Here is a 17414-nt window from a genome sequence, read left to right as displayed (position 1 = left end):
TCTTGGTCTCGTTGCATCGAAACGGATGCCTTTGCTTGATGCTCTCGCCGGCGCTTGCTCCCTTTGCACCAAAGAGGAAAGGAGGACACTGCGCGGCTGGCGCCCGCCTGGCGCCTTTGGTCGTCATGGCTTGCGTCACGGGCACCTCATGAGGTACCCCGCCTTGATCTCTCCGCCTCCTCGCGAGCCAGCCTGATGAGGCCGTGCCTGAGGAAGTTCCGTGTCATCCGCCCCGCGAGGCTTGGCCCCTCGCGAGGGTCTTGGGTCTGTGTTGATGAAGATGGGCCGTGCTGGGCCCCCCTTTGAGCCACGCCGCAGGCCGCAGGCAGGCAAGTCTGGGGACCCCCCTTCCCAGAACGCCGACAGTAGCCCCCGGGCCCAAGGCGCGCCCAGACTTGGCCGTGCGGGGAGGCGAAAGGGCAAGAGCGAAGCGCCGCGGGCCCTAACAGCTTGCGGCCTTGGGCGCCGCGTGGCGGTTGATTGGACGTGGGCGGCATTGTTCCCCCATGCCCCCTTATTTGCGCCATGCTAGGCGGACTCGTAGTCATACACAGCCGCTCCCCTTTCTTTTGCTCGAGCGCCCTCTGTCCTTCCTCCTCTTGAACTCCAGCTTCTGTTTTCAACCCAATCTCGAACCTTCCCCCCTTCCCATCGCCATGGCTTCGACGAAGAAGGGAAGAGGGAAGAAACACATGCCTCCGCCTTGCTCGCCGCTGTTGGCGGCCCCCACCGAGGGCTTGGGCAAGGTCAGCTCGGCTCTGGCCACTATCTTCAACGAATGCGGGAGGACGACGGCCTGGCCCGCGTCCCACTTCTCCATCGACAGGATAGTCACCGAGGTCCAGTATTTTGCTGACGCCCTGTGGGCGGGTCTGGTTCCCCCCTTTTCTGATTTCTTCAATGCCGTGCTTTCCCACTATCAGATCCACATGATGCATCTGGGTCCTGAATCCATCACCCTCCTTTCGGTCTTCGCCTTTGTTTGCGAGGCAATGCTGGGCATCCTTCCTTCGGTTGCCTTGCTGCGCCACTTCTTCTCTCCGCGCCTTGTCGACCCTACCCAATGCTGGGCGTGCGTGAGCTTCGTTGCCGCTTCTGAGACAGCGGCCTCAGGGATTGACTTCAGGCTCCCTCTGCCCGCGGCTGGGTTCCGCGAGCGGTGGCTGTATGTGGATGCAGGGGTGCCCAGCCCCCTGCTATCGGAGCCAACTTCGCCCGCTGTCCCCAATTCGGGCTGGGGCCAGGAGACGCTTGAGAGCCCCCGGCTCGTCTTCGTCTGGCACCGCTTCGCATTCTTGAGGTCGCTTGGCGTGACAGCGCCCAAGGTGGTGAAGGAGTTCCTGCTTCGCCGCATTGCTCCTCTCCAACGCCACTCCCGCCGGATGTGGGCCTTCAGCGGGCGTGATGATCGTATGAGGCTCCAGGAAGAGGACCTGACGCCTGAAGTGCTGAGGACAGTGCTCTTGATCCTGACTGGGGACCCCAACCCTGGCAGCATCCAGCGGGGAGGGGCCTTGCTGTACCTCTGCCAAAACAGGGGCGATTTTGTGAATCAGATGCCTATCTTTGATGAGTGGGGGCCGCGCCCCGCCGGCCTCCGGGGGCCTTGCGAGAACCCAGTGATGGTGACTGCCCTTCCAGTCGGCCAAGGCGACTCTTCCTCGGGTGGCGGAGCAGGGAGGCGTGAGGCGCCAGAGGCCGAGGGGGCTCCCGGCGGGGTGACAGCGCCGGGCAATGCTCATGAGGGAGAAGCTCTTGGGGCCCGTGCCGCTGAGGCTGAGGGCGGCAAGCAGCTGCCCTCAGCGCCTGCGGCTGAGGCCCCTGAGGCTCCAGCCGCTTCTCTTGGCGAGGCGACTGGCAGTGCGCATTAGGCAGGCGCCCCTGACGCAGATCGCCTTGGCACTTCGTCCTCGTCGCAGGTTGATCCCTGCGCTCAACTCTTGGGTCGCTTCCGCGTGGACTTTGAGGCCCTCCGGAAGAGAAGGGAGGCCCTGGGCGACGATTACCCTTGTCTCCTGCTGAAGCGTAGGAAGTACTTCGCCACTGATGAGTAAGCCTTCTCCTTTTCCAGCTCCCGATCCTTCTGTTGCTTTTACTGATCCTTGCTCCGCAGGCCCCTTCCAGCCGATCTCGCGGAGATGGCTGAGGTGCCGTCCCCCTTGGCTTCGCCCCCTCTACCGTTCTCAAGCACTCCGAGCAGCAGAGCCCTTGTGGTGAGGGCGATCGGAGAGGCAAACCATCCCGAGGCGCATCGAGGCCCTGCGCACCTCGCGATCCTCCTTCGTGGGCCTTCTCGTGGCATAGCCAGCCTGCCGTGGGCTTCTTGCCTGGTTGTGGACTGCGATTGGCTGAGGCGCTCCCTGCGCTCTTCATCTGGGGACGGGCTGGCTCCAGGCCGGGCTTCTGGCATGGCGTACCCGGCCGTCGCGAGGGTGCCAGCCCCCAGCCCCCTGCCCGGAGGGGGAGTGCTGATCCGTGGCCCCCGGCGCTTGCTTGGGGCAGATGATGATGTGGAAGACGTGCTCGAGCGCATCCGGGAGCATCGCGCTCTTCGCCAAGGATTCCTTCGAAGGGCGGCTGACGCGGTGAGCCTGCTTGGTGAGGAGCTTGCTGATGAAGACGCGTGCCTTGAGGTCGAGGGCCTGCGCCTGGCTGCAGAGAGGCGCAAGCTGGAGGGCGCCATCGCCCTTGCGCGCCATTAGCGCGATCTTGACGATGAAGAGGCCAAGGCGTCGCTGGTGGACTCTCGGGAGGCCCGATCTTGGGCCGCTGAGGAGGCCCGGGAAGCTGACCGGCAGCGAGAGGCGGCGGAGGAGCGGGCTCGGGAGCTCCTGGCCTGGTGCCACTCACTGGAGGAGCAAGTGGAGCTGCGCGAGGCAGCCCTCGCGTCGATGAAGGTGGCCTCTAGCGACCCAGCAGAGCTCCAGAAGCATGAGGAGGCGCTGACGCTGGAAGCCGCCGAACGTACCCGCGAGTACGAGCGTCTGGAGACGAGGGAGCGCTTGGTGACGCAGGCGGAGGATGATGTCGCTGCACGGAAGCCCATGTCCTGGAGGAGGTCGAACGTCGGGTGGCGATGGCGCGCTTGGACCTCGAGCGCGAGTCCGAGGAGAGGTTGGGGTTGATCCGGGCCGAGGCTGAAGGTAGGACTACTTCCTTGAGGGACAAGCTGGAGGAAGCGACGCGGCGGGCCGATGCTCTTCGGGACGCCCTTGAAGTAGCGCAAGGGGAGTCAACCACCTCCCAGGCCGAGGTGCTCCTTCTTCGCCATCGGGTGGAGGAGGCTGAAGCCGTCGCGCGCCAGAATGCGGACGAGATATGTCAGCGGCGGATCTTGGAGCATGAGCACGGCCCCATGCTCACCACGCTCCGGGAGAGAGCCAACGCAGCTTTGGGCAACATCTGCGAGGCGGCTGTTGGCGAGCCGCACGCAGTCAACTACGCTGGCAACCTTCAGTTCTTCACCGACGTGGTGACGTAGCTGGAGGCGCGGTCGGTCAGGGCCGACGGGTTGGTGGAGGGGAGGAGCCACGCCCTGCTCGGGCGCGCCTTTTCTCACGTCTTCAGCCATCTCCGGAACATGGATCCCCACTTCGATTTCGATGCCGCCATCGCCCCAGTCCCCCAGGCCGTCCGAGACGACCTGGCGCACTGGGTGGAAGACAATGTGGATGCTCTTGTCAGGGCCTTCGCTTCAGACGACGATGGTGTGATCGTGGCTGCCGACGAGGGCGGTGTGGTGAACGTCCCTGACGCCGCTGGCGGCGACGCAGACAGCGATGGCGAGTCCAGCGACGCCAGCAACGGTTCGGGTGGTGCTCCTGAGGACGCATTGGGGGATTTATCCGACTGATCATGCATCGTTCCTGTTTCCTTACCCTGCATGAATAGAACTCAGGTTTTGGCCTGATGGCTGTGAGAGCATTTTGGGAGGGGGAGCCCCTCATGTAAAACTTGTGTTCATCGTATTAGTAGATGTTACATTGCACATGCGCCCGCGCCAAGTGGTTGGATAAGCGACGCACTGGTTGGCTAGTTTACCTTCGTCCCGTGCGGGCCCTAAGGTAGCATGTGGGAGGCTGTGGTGTCCCGAGTGTTCCCTGATCGAATCCGTAGGATCTGCAGTAAAAAAACCCTCCTGAGAGGACGCGGCGGCGGCTGTCTGGGCTGCGCGCAAGCTAGGCCTGACCCGGCTCGTGAGGGGCTCACGAGGGGAGGCAGCTGAGGCGAAGTGGTAATCAAAACGCGAGAAATTGCTCGAACGAGACTAAGCACCCCTTCCCCAAACACACGCAAATCTCAAATTCGAATCCAACTTGAATCCAGCGGGGGAAAGTGACAACCAAAGGGAAAAGCGACGAAAGCAGACAAAAGGCCGCGTCCGGCACCTAATCTAGTCTTGGACGTCTTCTCACCAGCGCGGAGCTAAGTGCTGCCACTGGGCATGGGAGGGAGCCCCAGGGCCTGAGGCCGGCACCCCTGAGACTCCGGGGCATGTACAGCCCCACTCATTATTACGTGAGAGTGTCACGGGGCAGCGAGCTTCACAGGCACTGGGCCTTCTTCATAGGTACCGGCCTTGCTTCATATCGCCAGACGAGGGCCCCGCCTTGCGCCACACTATAGGGCCATCAACGACGACCGGAAACCAGGATGCCGCCGATGGGGTAGAGCAGTCGCCAGCGGTTCCCCCGATGACCACGGGTCCTCCGCCAGGGGCAGGCCCTGAGGCACCTCCCCAGCAGAGGGCCTACCTCCTGAGAACACCTTGCTCCGAACGCCGCGGTGGTGAAGTCGGATCTCGGCCCCTCTCCTGCAGCCCCCTGCGCCCTCCTCCTGAAGGGTAGGAGACTGTGGGAGCGGGGCAGCTGCTCGCTGTGGCGACCTGCACCTCCTGTGATCCATGATTAGCGTATGCCTGCTCCTGAGGAACTAGCGGTACCCGATAATCGTTGCCTCCAGCGTGGCCAGTGGGACCGTCCCGGGGCTCCTAGAAGGGCTCAGCTTCTGGCGCCTCGTCCCCCCAGCTTGGGCTGAGGAGCGAGCCTTGTTCGCCCTCGTGAGGGTGTCCTTGGTCCATCATGAGGGGCACGTATTCTTCTGGCGCCGTCATCCCGAAGGCCACGCCGTAGTGCTCCGCGTGCTACGCAGTCCTGCTTGACGCGCCCACCGTGGGGTGGTAGCGCGGCTGTCCACTGGGGCCGTGGGTTGCGTCGAGTCCTTCTTCTTCGCGGACCGGGAGCGGGGGCAGCACCGCCGCCGGTCCGGTGCCAACAGCTTCGCCGGTGTTGGGGTAGCCTTGGAGCCCGCGGGCGCGCGCGGAGCCCCCGCGCGGGCTGCCCTGGGCTTGAGATGGGAGCTGGGTGTAGAAGGGGTGAGCCCCCGAGGCGGCAAAGCCCAGGAGCTCTGCCACCCGCTCTAGCAGCACGTCGCGGCCGCCCTCCAGCAGCCTGCACTGCAGCAGCTCTCAGGCCACCGTGAGCGCGGCCCTCGAGTTCGCCTGCTCCCGGCGGGTGTACGGTGTCGTGGTCGCGGCGTGATTGGAGTCCCTTGCTGCCGACCGCGCCTGTCGCGGTGTGAGAGCTGTCGAAGCCTGTCCGCATCGCCCGCGGCCCGCAGTGCCCTGCGGACCACGAGCTGCCTGGGGCACGGGGTCGCCCGAGGCGAGTGGCTCTGCGCGGGCGAGCCACGCCGCCCATGGATCTGGGTTGCCCGCCTGGTCGCCGGACATGGTGATGACGACGCGACGGGACACGAAGTGGTAGAAGGTGGATTCCGGCGCACCCCTACCTGGCGCGCCAAATGTCGGATTTCGGGTTCCGGCAGACCCTTGAGGTTCGAACACCGGGGTGCGCGTGGAGATTTCGCCTTCTACCTACCTGCACCCCTCCGCCTCGCTATGATCTAAGCTATGGAAAGAACAGCACAAGAGACACAGGGTTTATACTGGTTCGGGCCACCATTGTGGTGTAATACCCTACTCCAGTGTGTGGTGTGGTGGATTGCCTCTTGGGCTGATGATGATGAGCAATACAAGGAAGAACAGCCTCGTGAGGGTCTGTTCTTGGCTGGGGGGATGAACTGCTAGGAGGAGTTCAGTCGCCCTTCTCTCTCTCTCTGTGTGTGTGTGATGCTACTCGATCCGATCCTAGCTAGTTTCTCTCTTGGCTTCTAGATTCTCCCTTCTTGATTGCCCCCCTACCCTGGGGGTGGCTAGTCCTATTTATAGGCAAAGGCCCTGGGCCTCTTCCCAAATATTGAGCGGGAAGGGCGCCAACAATTGGCCATTTTGAAGGGGAACATCTGGTACAGTTATCCTGACTAAAGTTGGTCCTCGCCTGCCAAAGGCTCTGGTGGTGACGCTAGCTTGGGCTCCACAATGACTTCCTCCCTGCCGTTGGACTGGTCTTGGTATCGTTGCACCGAAACGGGTGCATTTGCTTGATGCTCTCGCCTGCGCTTGCTCCCTTTGCACCAAAGAGGAAAGGAGGACACTGCGCGGCTGGCGCCCGCCTGGCGCCTTTGGTCGTCATGGCTTGCGTCACAGGCACCTCGTGAGGTACCCCGCCTTGATCTCTCCACCTCCTCGCGAGCCAGCCTGATGAGGCCGTGCCTGAGGAAGTTCTGTGTCGTCGCCCCGCGAGGCTTGGCCCCTCGCGAGGGTCTTGGGTCTATGTTGATGAAGATGGGCCATGCTGGGGCCCCCTTTGAGCCACGCCACAGGCCGCAGGCAGGCAAGTCTGGGGACCCCCGTTCCCAGAACGCCGACAACAAGATCTTTCTATGTAGAGATAGACCCCATTGTTTTTTCCTTAGTAGCAACGATACATACGTGTCGGTTCCCCTTCTGTCACTTGGATCAAGCACCATAAGATCGAACCCACTACAAAGCACCTCTTCCTGTTGCAAGATAAATAGGTCAAGTTGGCCAAACAAAACCCAAATATCGGAGAAGAAATACGAGGCTATAAGAGATCATGCATAAAAGAGATCAAAGAAACTCAAATACTTTCATGGATATAAAAAGATAGATCTGATCATAAACTCAAAGTTCATCGATCCCAACAAACACACCGCAAAGGAGTTACATCATATGGATCTCCAAGAGACCATTGTATTGAGAATTCAGAGAGAGAGGAAGCCAACTAGCTACTAACTACGGACCCGAAGGCCTACAAAGAACTACTCATGCATCATTAGAGAGGCACCAATGGAGGTGGTGGACCCCATCCAAGATGGTGTCTAGATTAGATCTGGTGGTTCTGGACTCTGCGGCGGCTGGAAGAATATTTCGTCGTGTCCCTTAGGGTTTTGGCAATATTGGGGTATTTATAGAGCAAAAAGGCGGTCCGGGGGCACCCGAGGTGGGCACAACCCACCAGGGCGCCCCTGGGCCTCCTGGCGCGCCCTGGTGGGTTGTGCTCTCCTCGGAGCACCCCCTAGGTGCAGCCAGGACCCATTACGTGTCTTCTGGTCCATAAAAAATCTCCGTAAAGGTTCGTGGCATTTGGACTCCATTTGGTATTGATTTTCTACAATGTAAAAAAACATGGAAAAAACAACAACTGGCACTTGGCACTATGTCAATAGGTTAGTACCAAAAAATGATATAAAATGACTATAAAATGATTATAAAACATCCAATATTGACAATATAACAGCATGGAACAATAAAAAAATTATAGATACGTTGGAGACGTATCACTTGGGCATCACCAATCTTAGTCTCTTGCCACTCCTTATTCCATAGTCCATCAAATCTTTACCCAAAACTTGAAAACTTCACAACACAAAACTCAACAGAAAACTCATGAGATCCGTTAGTATAAAAAAAATCACCACTTTTGGTATTGTTGTGAACTCATTCTTTATTTATATTGGTGTAATATCTACTGTATGCCAACTTCTCCATGGTTCATACTCCCCGATACTACCCATATATTCATCAAAATAAGAAAAAAACCCATAGAAAATAGAATCTATCAAAAATAGAACAGTCTGTAGTAATTTGTAAACTTTGAATACTTCTGTAACTCCAAAAATTCTGAAAAATGAGGACAACATAGGAAATTTGTATATCAATCTTGTGTAAGACGAATCAATATTTTAGCGTGCTTCTATGAAAAATGAAAATTATTTTACTAGGAGCAAAAGTTTCTATTTTTCAGCAAGATCAAATCAACTATCACCGTAAGCCATCCCAAAGGTCTTACTTGGCCCAAGCACTAATTGAAACATGAAAACACATCTAACCAAAGGCTAGATGAAAAATTTGTTGAAAAACGGAACCAAAAAGAAAAAATAAAAATAAAATTGGGTTGCCTCCCAACAAGCGCTATTGTTTAACGCCCCTAGCTAGGCATATTGCAATAGATCTAGGTATTATCATCTTTGGTATGCAATCCATAAGTAGCTCTCATAATAGATTCATATGGAAACTTAATTTTCGTTCTTGGAAGGTGTTCTTGAAAGTGCATTAAGTCGACTAGAGGGGGGTGAATAGGCGATTTTTATGAATTCTTCACTGAGGAATTTCAGGGTGAGGAAATTCCTAAGCGAAGAACTACTTGCAGCGAAATATGTACTCAGATGTAAACATAAGAGAACATAAGCATGGTCTTCATGATGAAATGAAAACAAGCACAGAGTACAGAAAGCGTAAACAAAGGATAAACAGGATGAAGACAAACAGACTGAAGAAATTGAACTCAGGAAATTGGGAAAGTCTTCAGTCAAAGTCTTCAAACAGATATGAACAAGCACACAACACGGTAATGAGGAAATGGAAGGGTTGAGGAAATAGAACCTGTAGGCTTGGTGAAGACAATGATTTGGTAGCCCAGTTCCAACTGTTGAGACAGTTGTACGTATGGTTAGGGCGACTAGGTATTCAAACCTGAGGACACACAGTCCCGGACACCCAGTCCTGAACACGCAGTTCAGGACACTCAGTCCTCACCGTATTCCCCATGAGCTAAGGTCACACAGAACTCGCCCAATCACTCGTGGTAAGTCTTCAGGTGACTTCCAAACCGACACAGACTCGGTCACTCGGTGATCCACAATTTCCTCTTGGATGCTCTAGACCATAACGCCTAATCGTCTGGAAGATGCACAGTCTTCAAAGGTAACAAGCGTCGGATCCACGCAGGATCAATCTCTTCAGTGATGCTCAATCACTTTTGGTTTGTAGGTGTTTGGGTTTGGGTTTTCCTCACTTGATGATTTTCGCTCAAAGTCCTAGGAGGATGGGATGCTCTCAAATGACAAGTGTCAGTTTCTCTTGGAGCAGCCAACCAGCTAGTGGTTGTAGGGGGGCGGATATTCATATCCTAGGGAGCAGCCCGACATGATAAGACATAAATGCCCTACAATGATATGACCGTTAGGTGGGAAGATATTTTGGGACAGCTAGCGCGTAGCACAGCAACGGTCGGAAATTTGACTATCAAATTCCTCAGGGCTATCATGTTCCTCACTTGTAGGCAATCCGCACTAGCGAATTCCAAACTCCTCAGTTAGAATAAATTCCTCAGAGACCAGAAGAACTTCGTCTCTGTCACTGAAGAAATTGACTGAACTGCTTGAGATTTCCAATGGCTTCACTCGAAGGGATTGGTAGCTGTAGGATTTTGAGTTGAGCATCACTTGGAAACTTTTCCTTAGTATTTCCTCGACCCCCTTTAACAGTAGGTGTTTCCTATGACTCAATAAAGAGAAAATGAAACTATGAAAACAAAAGACTTCACGCTTCATGTTCCTCGATTGAATACCATGTCTTCATGGTCACACCAATTTCTTCACTTTCAAAGTCTTCAGAAATCCAAAGTCTCCAGTCGAAGAACTTCATTTTTAGGGGTCGACTTTCTTTATAAATATCAAACTCCTCATAGACTTATAGACATGTGTACACGCACAAACGCATTAGTCCCTTAACCTATAAGTCTTCAATACACCAAAATCACTAAGGGGCACTAGATGCACTTACATTCTCCCCCTTTGTGGTGATTGATGACAATATAGGTTAAGTTTTCAACGGGGATAAACATAAAGTGTAAATACCGATATTGAGGAATTTGATTGCAAGATATAGAAGAACTCCCCCTGAAGATGTGCATAGTGAGGAATTTGCTTTTGAAGCAATGCACACTTGAAGAGTAGAATCATGGAGATCTCCCCCTATATCTTGTAATTCATACACGCATTTAACATATAATATGAAGAATTTGAAATGCATGATGAAATATGGTGAGTGATGTAATTCAGCATGCGTGCATTAACATATATGAGGAATAAGCATGCAGAAGAACACAGCAAAAGTATCAGACCACCATCAGTTTTAAGTTTACAACTCGATCCAGCAAAGTCTTCAAAAGAACGAGAGTTGTAACTTAGAAAAAAACGCCCATATAAGTAGACCCGCTTGAATAATAACTCAAATTTCTCCCCCTTTGTCATAGAATGACCAAAAGGGACGAAAAATGAGGACTAACGCCCCTGAAGAATATCATCAATGAGTCGATGAAGGAACATCAGCATTGTTGGGGTCGGTTGTTGAGGTAGGGCCTGCCGTAGTGTCATCCAAGTCTTCATGTTCATCAGTCATGCGTGATGAAGAATATGAGCTGGCTACCAAGGAAGGAACTTTGGTCTTCTTGAATTTCTTCACCGGTGGCTGAGACCAGTCAAAGGCCTGCTTGAGACCCATTTGCTTCAGATCATCTTCACAATACAGATGTGACAGAACAACCCAAGTGTGACCGAAGACTTCATGGAGGTAGTAATGGTTTTTCTTCACTGCATTGTGTGTAGCAGTCATGTTGTGAAGAATAGAACCAAACTGACGCTTAACCCATTTGTGGTTGGGATCGACCTTCTGGTGAAGACTGAGGAGAAGCTCACAATCAGTCATCATCCTTGGAGTTGTGCCTTGAGGATTTTGCTTTGAAGCATTTGCGGCAGAGTCATGAGTGGCAGAGTCATCATTCATGGAGTAGGATGCAGCTTTGCGGAACAGACCATCCAATGGAAGAATGCCTTCATCAATAATTGCAGTAGCCTTGCCCTTTTCATCAGATGAGGAAAATGTCCGCTTGAGGACTTCTATTAGGGGAACGTAACTGATGTGATTTTGAAAATCAGCCTTGTAGTTTAGTGAAGACCTTGTTCTGAGGAATCTCATAATCCAAGGAGCATAAGGCTTCAACTCAAATGGAGAGAGCGCAACATTTGCCAGAGTCCTCATGAAGAAGTCATGGTAGTTGATAGGAATGCCATGTATGATATTGAATAGCAGATTCTTCATGTTGCCAACAACTTCTTCGTCATTTGAATCGTGGACTTTTATTGGACTCAATGTATTTGTCAGAATGCAATAGACAGTTCTAGGCACAAACAGCAATTCCTTCACGAGGAACTTGGTCCTTGGGGCTTTAACCGGGCTTCAGCGGCTTCATCAACACTTGCATGTAGTGAGCGGTAAGTTCAAGTTCATGATATATGCAACGAGTGCCTTTAAGGGGAGGACTGATAGGCAGGGCATGAAGAAATTCAGAGGCCGGTGCTTTGAAGTGAGTATTCTCTGTCATCTAGTCCAATACCCAAGAGTTCACATCTTCAGCATCTCCTGTGATGTGCAGCATTGCATAGAATTGAAGAATTAGCTCTTCATTCCAATCAACAATATCAGTCCAAAAGTTGAGCAGTCCAGCGTCATGAAGAACAATGAGGACTGGCGTGAAGCAAGGTAGTGATTCCATGTCCACATGAGGAATATGCTCATGGTCGAAGACTTTGTCTTTGTTGAAAAGCAGCGAAGAATAGAAGTTTGCTTAGCTGGCAGTCCAGAAATGCTTCCTTCTAAGACGAGCAGAGTCATAGGGGTTGTAGTCCGTGAAGAATACGTGCTCGTGGAAGAAGTCATCAGCCTTGAATTTTTGCTTCTTTGAGAAAGGATCCTTTGGCTTGGGGTGAGGAGTGTCAGTCAATTGCATCACAACCTCAGGAATCGCAATCTCAGGATCCGCAGGCTGAGAAATTTCAGTTTCTTCTTTAGTGGCAGCTTGGGTCTTCAACTCTTCAGCAGCAATGTCATCAGTACTAGTGGCTGGAATATCTTCAGGGATAGACGGAGTGGGGTGTGGTTCTTCAGATCCCATTTGACCTTCAATAGTCACTGGGGACTGAGGAATTTGTTGCAGAGGAGTGAACAAAAGAGAATTGGGGTGCTGACTTTCCCAAAAGTCATCATTCATCACTGGCGTTGTGCACCCAATGTCCACATCCTCATCTTCTCCACTCATTTCTTCAACACCGGCCTCTTCAGCAGTAAACTGAGGCATGGGCGATGAGACAACCGGGGTTGAAGGGATTGCATCCACTTCAATTTCTTCATCCAACTGCTCTGAAGAAGCAGCAGAAGGAATATCTTCATCGGATCCGCTTGGGATCACGTATTCTTCATCCAAAGGAACGAGTTCCTTTGATGGCATGCTTGAGACTGGAACAGCATCAATCGGATTTTCAAACGAGCTGGTCAATTTCTTCATCTTCTTCGAAGCTGAAGATTCTGGTGAAGTTGATGCCTTCCTTTTCTTCACAGTTGCAGGCTCGACAGCCTTGGTCTTCTTCGCTTCTGATGTAGAAGGAAGAATTGGACTTGGTGTAGGTGCAGGAGGAGCAGAGGAAATTGGTTCCGTTTCTTCAGACACAACTGATGCAGTTGCCCTGGCATGATCAGTTTCTTCAGGCACAGCGGTTGAAGCTTCAGCTGTCCTGACAATTTCTTCAGGCGCAACACTAGTGGTTGCCCTGGCAGTTTCATTAGTGGGTGGAATGTAGTCATCATCCGTGGTACTAGCGTTTTCTTCAGCAGCCTGATTGTCATCAGCAGTGCTGGCACTTTCTTCAGTAGGCTGAGCAGATGCTTCACCCTGAGGAATTTCTTGTTGCGTTGGAGCTGCAAGATTGGTAGTGAATTTTTCAGCTAACTTCACAAATCTGACCTTGGCTCCAAGCCAATCTGCACGGTACATGTCAAATTTATCATTGAGGTTTTTGATCTCCGTCTAAGCAGCAATGAGTTCATCAGTGGTCATCTTCACAATGTTTTTTCTTCAGAAGGCGCTCCTTCTTGTACTGGGCTTTCTTCAGCTGCCCAGCCTTCTCAAATTTCCATTTTTCTTCGCCTTTGAAGGCAGTCAACATATGACTTTGGCCATATGTTAGCTTGAAGTCTGGCATAGGAGTGTTGGGGTCCTTGTGCCAGAGATCAATGTACTCAAGCATCAACTTTGGATCCAGTAGAAGAGCAATTTCACTTCCTTTGGCTCTAGCGGCCCTCTGCTGTCTGTCTCTAATGATTTCTTCAAGTTCTTCATCATCAGCTTCGTCCTCAGAGGATGGTACTTGAAAGGTGACCTTCTTCTTTTGAGGACTTGGTCTAGTGCCTCGTCCAGCAGTGGCCTTGATCTTCAGCAAAGTGGGGCCAGTTGAAGAATGCAGAGGAGCTGATGAACTTGCAAAGGCTCCTGAGGAAATAGAGATGCATGTTGTCCTTTGGCACGAGGCAAGATGCGCAGGTGCTGAGGACTTTGAAGGAGGAGCTGAGTATTTTGTAACTTGAGGAACTGGGGCGGCTTGAGGAATTGGCCGTGAGGGCTTAGCAGCAGTTGGCTATGAGGGCATTGTAGAGGAGCTTGGCCATGAAGGCTTTGAAGAAAAAGAGTCACTGGGCTTGTGTGCGGGCTTCTTAGGCATGGCCTTCTTCGGCTTGCTAGCATAGGCCTCAACAGTGGCAGCAGCAGCAGCAGAGTCTTCATTGAATTTCCTCACTGCCTCTTTTGCTACTTTGGCCAACTTGGCTTTGACACTTTGCCCATTCATCAGGATAGTCCCCACCGCGCTTGAGGCTAGTGGGATCAGCTTCTTGTCCAGGTGCCAACGGAGGTCTTGGGCAATTAGGGTGAAGAGCGAATTTCTTCATATACTTTGGAGTGACATACCTGTACTCCCTCCATTCCCGTGCCCATCTCCTCTCTATCCTTTGTATGTGCACCTTGCGCTCATTTTTGTCCTCCTTTCCATGTGTGGCCTCATCAGGAGTGCAATAATCCTTGTAAATGTCATCAGGGATCTCAAAAGCTGTGTTGACTTCCAGCTTCTTTCCTCCCTTGTGAGGTTTCTTTCTGTCAGCCATTTTCTTCAGTTGAGGGTTTTGAACTATTGAGTTCTCTGAAGAGGTATGCAACTTTTCTTCAAGGAACGTTGCAAATGAGTTAAGTTGATGAGAACCTAGAGATTCAGCAGCGGACATGTGTACCTGTGAATAGAGTATAGGTGCGAAGAATTTGGAGAGGTCATATGCGTTCTCAGAAGTTTTTGCAAAAAGAACAAGTTTGAGGAATTTAACCGGATGAGTCTTGAGGAATTTCACTAAGAGTTCTTTGATTTAGGTTCCAGAGTTGTACAAATTTGAAAATCCACAAAATTGAGGAATCTTGAAGAAAAATGTTGCTTAGAGAAACAGATCAAGAGAAGATGATATGTGAGGTGTTTAGTGTGTGAAGATTTGAGGATTAAACACCTTTTGAATATTTGAAGAAAACATCAGAATCAACAAGGGCAGTAAAAATAACTTTTAATAACCCTTGATGAAGAACACGACGAACTGTGAAGAGTAGATTTAGAAGCTCATCAGTTCAGATCTTCCACGCCCTAACTTGGCAGAGGAAGACAGCTATGGCGGCGGCGGAGTGAAGAAATCCGCAGCCGGCGCGAGTTCGACAGGGACGAGGTCGAGGCAGTGAAGCTCTTCCTCACCGGCGACGATGGAAGTAGCGGCGGAGCTAGGGTTGAGAGCTCGAGCGAGGGAGTGAGGTCGAGCGGAGTAAAACAAAGTGAGGAAGGGAGGGAGGTATTTATAGCCGAAGTGAAAAACTGCTCGCCCGAGGACATTGGACGAACGTGCCCCTGACCCTTCTCATTCACATGACATGTGTCACCCACGTACAGAGAGGTGACGATCATGTGCGATCATGGGTGAATAGGATAATATATCGCGAAAGGTGGAACGGTTTGAGCGGCAAAAGCTGAAAATTCAGATATGATAAGTTCAAAGTTTCATTCGCAAATTATTCAGCTGACAAGGACACAGTGAAGATCTTGAACGAGTTTCAAATATAACGCACATGAAGAATTTGTGAATATACTGGGTTGAGTTTACATAGAGGGGGAAGGGTCCGATCACATTCACTTAGCAGAACAAGCACCTTGAAGAAATGCAATAAGTGAATGATGTAGAGGACATAAACTCGTATATATCTATATTGCCAATGAAGAACAACAACGGGAAGAGTGAAGATATTGCAAAGTTGAAGAAAATGAACAACTAAGGAATTTCAAATTAGAAAAAACTCAAATTGAAGATTTTCAACTTTTGGTGGTGGCGTGACCCACCGTATAAGAATGATGATTTCAGACACCGCGTACGATTGTCGTAGGTTTCTGAGAATCAAATTCTTCGTTAATTTCTTCACACTTAGAGGGTTAGTCTTCATTGATTGAAGAAAAACATTACTTCGTGTGTTGCACATCTAAGTCATCAATTTTGCATAAGTGTTAGGATGTGTGTCCTTTTCAAAGGACATTCAAAGATTCTAAGATATTTAGCTCACACCTCAACTTGCTAAATCTCTTCTCATCCAAGGGCTTTGTGAAGATATCGGCTAGCTATTCTTCAGTCTTCACATGCTCAATAGAGATGTCGCCCTTCAACACATGATCATGAAGAAAATGATGATGAATCTGAATGTGCTTTTTCTTTGAGTGCTGAACAGGGTTATGAGCAATCTTGATGTCACTCTCATTGTCACAGTAGAGAGGCACATTATTCATGTTGACGCCATAGTCCTTGAGGGTTTGCTTCATCCACAGCAATTGAGCACAGCAAGAACCAGCAACATTGTACTCAGCTTCAGCAGTAGACAGTGATACGCAGTTCTGTTTCTTCGAGAACCAACAGACCAAGGATCATCCGAGGAAATGGCATGTGCCTGATGTTGACTTGCGGTCCACACGATCACCAACATAGTCAGAATCTGAATATCCAATCAGATCAAAAGCCAAGCCCTTGGGATACCATAATCCAAGTGTTGGTGTGTGAGCTAGATATCAAAGAATATGCTTCACAGCCTTATGGTGTGATTCCTTTGGTCTAGCTTGAAATCGGGCACACATGCAAACACTAAGCATAATGTCTGGCCTAGATGCGCATAAGTACAATAAAGAACCGATCATGGAGCGGTATACCTTTTGATCGAAGTCAATACCATTTTCATCACTGCATAGATGGCCATTTGTGGGCATATGGATTTTGACTCCTTTGCAATCTTGCATGCCGAATTTCCTCACTACATCCTTGAGGTATTTCTCCTGAGATATGAATATGCCATTGAGCTGTTGATGAATCTGAAGACCTAAGAAGAATTTCAATTCTCCCATCATAGACATTTGATATTCTTCATTCATCATATAGGCAAATTCATCACTGTAACGTTGGTCAGTACAGCCAAAAATGATATCATCAACATATATTTGGCACACAAACAATTCACCATCATAAGATTTAGTGAAAAGAGTTGGGTCAAGTGAACCGGGTTTGAAGCCTTTCTTCATGAGGAATTCCTTCAAAGTATCATACCACGCCCGAGGGGCCTGCTTGAGGCCATAGAGGGCCTTATTAAGTCTGAAGACTCTGTCACGATGCTTTCGATCTTCAAAACCTGGGGGTTGAGCAACATATACTTCTTCCTCAAGCTCACCATTGAGGAATGCACTTTTCACATCCATTTGATATAAGATGATATCATGATGGTTAGCATAAGCAAGTAATATGCGAATAGCCTCAAGTCTAGCAACAGGTGCAAAAGTTTCATCGAAATCAATTCCTTCAACCTGTGTGTAGCCTTGAGCTACAAGTCATGCCTTATTCCTCACCACGAGGCCATTTTCATCTTGCTTGTTGCGGTAGATCCACTTTGTGCCAATGATATTGTGCTTGCGAGGATCTGGATGTTTGACCAATTCCCAGACGTTGTGGAGCTCAAATTGATGTAATTCCTCTTGCATAGCTTGAATCCACTCAGGCTCCAGAAATGCTTCATCTACCTTAGTGGGCTCTGTGATAGACACGAAAGCAAAGTGCCCACAAAAGTTAGATAAATATGAAGCTCTTGAGTGTGTGAGAGGACCTGGAATGTTGATGTCGCTGATGATTTTCTCAATCTACACTTCATTCGCAACGCGAGGATGAGCTGGTTATCATTGAGGAATTTGATCAGCATTTTCTTCAGCACCATTTTCCTCAGGTGCATCAGCAAGACGTTCTTCACGTTCTGGAATGACTTCTTCAGCAG

The sequence above is a fragment of the Triticum urartu genome, chromosome 4A (assembly GCF_056163025.1).
Source record: "Triticum urartu cultivar PI428250 chromosome 4A, HENAU_Tu73, whole genome shotgun sequence".
NCBI classification, from domain to species: Eukaryota; Viridiplantae; Streptophyta; class Magnoliopsida; order Poales; family Poaceae; genus Triticum; species Triticum urartu.
This window is presented reverse-complemented; position numbering follows the sequence as displayed.